Below are 4668 nucleotides of genomic sequence, written 5' to 3' on the forward strand. Positions count from 1 at the left end.
CTGTAGTACTGATGAGCAAGGTACACACACACATCTTCTGAACTGCTTGTCTCATACGTGGTCGTGGGGAACCGGAGCCTACCAGGCAACACAGGGTGTAAGGCTGGAGGGGGAGGGGGACACACCCAGGACGGGACGCCAGTCCGTCGCAAGGCACCCCAAGCGGGACTTGAACCCCAGACCCACTGGAGAGCAGGACTGTGGTCCAACCCACTGCGCCACCGCACCCTCCTATGAGCAAGGTATTGACCGTAAAATAATCCAGTAACGTTAGCCAACCACATAAATGAGTAAGTAACTGTAAGTTGCTTTGAGGAGGAAGTGTCAGCTGAACAAAGAAATGTAATTTCATGGGACCCATAGTGAGGAGGAAAACCTAAAATGCTTGAGAAGTTACATTTGTATTTACTTCCCAAATACAAGATCACTACTGGCTCTTTAAAATGCTCAGACATTACTTCTTCTGCAATATGTTGGGTTGATGCCCGACACGATCAGAGCCAGTATGGCGTATGGACACGTACTTACAGATTTATACACTGACTTCAAAAAAAAAAAAAAAAAAAGAAAAGAAAGAAAAGCTGCCAGTGAAATAGACTTCATTTAAAAGGCTGAAACTCCAAAAGTAATGATATCCTGAAAATGATACCCGAACCCAGCAATAGAGAGCTCTTCCAGAGTCATTAGATGAAACTATAATGACGGCCGTGTGGCTAAATTATTCATGGATTTATTATGCAGATGTAGTCCAACTGTGAATAGGTGCTGCTTTTCCGACTTTATTAAATCTTCTTTGACGGTGTGTAATTTGCTGGACTTGCGCTCTCACTCTCCCAGTGCCATGTTCGTTCGCAACGGGGACGCGAGTCTGAGTGCAGGCCCCACTTTCCTTACACCGCTTTAATTACTGGCTCTCGCCGTTCCTTGGGTCTGCGGTGCCGGTTCTGAAGACTCACTGTGCTTTATTAACTATGACTCATTGCCCCAAAGTTGGCCCTCAGGGATAAAACATCTAAACATTATCTTAAACTAAACCTCAACATTCTCTATAAATTCCGTACTTATAAACACAAGGCCCGGAAATGATTTGGATGATTTTCATGTCAAGAATCTAGAGATTTCAACTGTGATTCTGTTTTTTTGTGTTGTGTTTTCAGCTGACGACTTTTCAATTTATTACAACGTTGGTTCCAGAAGTGGATGTTCTGCGGCTCCAGAAATCCCATTACCCACGATCCCCTTGGCCGAATCCTGCCGAGTTGGGCCGATCGATACACCCACTTCAGCCGCTCTACAAATTACTCATATCCTCGCCCCTGACCCCCGGCGGGTCGGTGCCCCAGCCAGGGCTGCTCGAATAGCACCTCAGTGTCTCAAACACAACTTTCCCTTTGCTGTCCTGTGTTTTTACACCTGCTCTATCCTCCACTCGCCACCCCTTTTGACTTAGCTGGACTCTTTTTCCAGCGAAGCCCTAAACACGTGACCTTTGGCATGTGCAAGCAAACAAACAAACAAAAAAGCCATCTGTTCCCAATGGACTAATTGCTGGCGCATAAGTTAATTGCACGAAATTGCACCAATACCCTGAGAGCAAAGACGGCAGTGTAAAAACACTATCATTTACAATTGAGATGTACGTCGCTTTGGAGACAAGCGTCTGCTAAATGAATAAACGTAAATGCATATGTTAATTTACGGCACGTTAAAAAAACTGTATCTGTACTCTGTAAACTGTAATCTGACAAGCAGAGCAGTAGAATAAAAAAATGCACATAAAAATATTTTATAACGGAAACGGAACGTGTATTCTCTTTATAACGGAAATGTTAGCGGCGAGGAAAACACGGCGATAATACGCTTGTTAATCCCTTACAGCTCAGGCTGATTAGTTGACCATGAAACCGCCCTGCCGACCCCTTGCGCCCGCTCCTTTTTCCTCGCCCGGGGGCTGTGCAGAAAGAGCAGTGCGGACTATTAACGTGCCGGGATGAACGTTGTACCCAAACAGGCCCGTGACGGGAATGAAGCGCATCAAGGTACCATCTTGTTACATCAGCTGCGACAACCGTTCACACGTAATTAATAAACCCAACTGTCGGACCCGTCTCACCCAGCACAGATGCTCTTTCTGGATCCCAACGCAATTTTGAAACGTGATCGCTTCTCAAATGGGCGAAAAGAGCATTGTGCTAATTTTTTAATACGCAATTTTAAACTGCACAGCAAACATTTCACAGCCAGGGCGGCTAACGTAGCTAAATAAAGCGCAACTATTAATTTGTAGGAGTGTGTAATCATTCCCACGTTAATGAGAGCATTAGATGTTGAGCGGTATTCAGAGTTAGACAACACCGGCAAGGACGTGCAGGGGAGTGCTTTTCATTTGAATACTTTAAACCCACTTAACAAAAGTGGCTTTAAACCTGCTCCACATTCGGATTAAGTTACTTAAGGTAAGTATACCACAATTACACTGAAGTAACTAATGCTTCCACTACCATAAAACCAGGATATACGTACGAAAATGTGCCAAGGATTCCCTTCTCTTTGGCTGTGAATTTTCTTTCTTTCTTTTTTTCTAAAGACAAGGTTAAACCTCAAAGAAAAAATGCAAAGCACTTTTTTATGTATGACTTCAGGTCCAGTAAAGTTACAGTTTAATACAAGCCTTAAATTTTGAGAAACCATAAGCGTAACATAACGTAGTATTTCTTTAATGGGACGTAACACCACTATAAATTTTATTTGCAATAATTCCCAGCACCCTGCTGAGCATGAGGGCCCGTGTAAAGGGAAGGGCGTAGAGAAGGGTTTCGGATGGTGCTTGCCAGAACGATGCTTCGGACATCGAGTGCATAATTCGTTTTCTGAGCGCCGGATAAAGAAGCCAGAATAAAAATTTCAGGCAGGCAGCTGTACTGCGGCCTGTTTATAGCGAATAACTCGAATGCAGACTCTTCAGGTAACTATGGACAACATTACTGGGGGTCGTGAGTGTCGATCGATTCCAGCTCCGAACGCATTGCTGCTTGCTAGCCTAATTTTGAATTTACTACGTAGCTGGTCGCAGTGCATATATCTACATGGGGTATTTTACTGGAACACGTTTCTCTAGGGTATTAGAGCATGACCTTTGTGGGACTTGAACCAGGAACTCTACAGTGCATGTCTCCAGCTATTACACAAGTTGAATTTGCCGATTTCCAACCGATGCATACCGCCCCCTCCTCCCCCGTCCAGAAACACGAGGCACTGCAATGGGCACCTTTTTAATCTTCTCATCATTCTGTCTCCTACAACTTGCCGTGATCCACAGTGGAGAAATCTCTTAAAGTCTAGGAGACATATTTTAAAATACCTTCCACCTTTTATTGACCGAGCAAAGAGAAATTCTGCCCATTGTGTAAAATGGACCTGTCCATCGATGTCACACACAGCTGAGTTAAGCACCAATCATACTGAACATAGCTTAATTTTTCCATTATGCGGAACATTTTGGAATCCCCTGTGTCTGCTGATAGTTGTGGACAGGCGGGGATCAGCGAGGAATATCCGAGTGGAGGAGTACATATTCCTGCGTGTAACAGATCAGCGCTCCACTTGCCGCTTCGAGTGATTCCCCATCACTGGTAGATGAAAGCAGTGTAAGGCACCATCTGGTTGGCACATGGGAACGCGGCACAAGACCGCCTCGAGACGGACGGAAGCAAAACGTTGCTAAATTTCACTTTTACTGTAAGCCGCGATGGAGTGGAGTGAGGCCTTGTCTTGGGAACTGCACACACACACACAAAGAGAACCTTAAACCAAAGGACCCTAATAATTCAGTAAGGCTGTATATGCTTCCTCTGGTGTACATCTTATTTAGTTTTACTTATTTATCTATTTCTTATTGAGCTTCTACTTAACAAAGCAGCACTGAGTTTAGAGGCAGTTTTCAGTGGAAGTGAAATCTTGGCAAGGCACACACTCGGCATGGTAATGGCCCATAATGGCACAAAAAGAAATTTAATGCTCAAAGTATGTATGCAATTTAGATAGATAGATAGATAGATAGATAGATAGATAGATAGATAGATAGATAGATAGATAGATAGACAAATAATCTCTTGTCCAATGCAGAGTCATTGTGGTCCAGAGTCTTTTCCAGAATAACCTGGAGGAAACCTGTGTGAATACTGGGAGAACATGCAAACTGTAACTGAGCCAGATTTTAATCCACAGTCCAAAAATTGCAAACTCATGTATCTCTCTCTGCTGCCCCACAATAAAAATATTTTTTTTAAAAAAAATATATATATATACAAATAAGTTACAGACAATGTCCAGGTTGCTACAGACCTGTCAGTAGATAAAATGATGAGTCAGGATCTTTTCCAGTTTCGGTTTAGAGATTTAAAACTGATCGAAGTGGGCAATTTAAAGATATTTTGAAAGGAGTTCCTTATCTTCAGAACAGACAATTGAAAACTGAATGGACCTTTCACAGCTATCGGGAAAACAGGGTACCGAGAGAAAAGATTAAAAAAAATAAGACCAGGTGACAGAAGAGTGAAACTGAGGAAGTGAAACGTACACATCTGTTGCCAAGAAGAGAGAAGGAAGGTGACTGGCCAAGCGTACCATGTTTTGTTAATTACAGTGGCTGGTTTTGGGAGTGTGGAT

This window comes from Scleropages formosus, chromosome 13, assembly GCF_900964775.1.
Source record: "Scleropages formosus chromosome 13, fSclFor1.1, whole genome shotgun sequence".
NCBI classification, from domain to species: Eukaryota; Metazoa; Chordata; class Actinopteri; order Osteoglossiformes; family Osteoglossidae; genus Scleropages; species Scleropages formosus.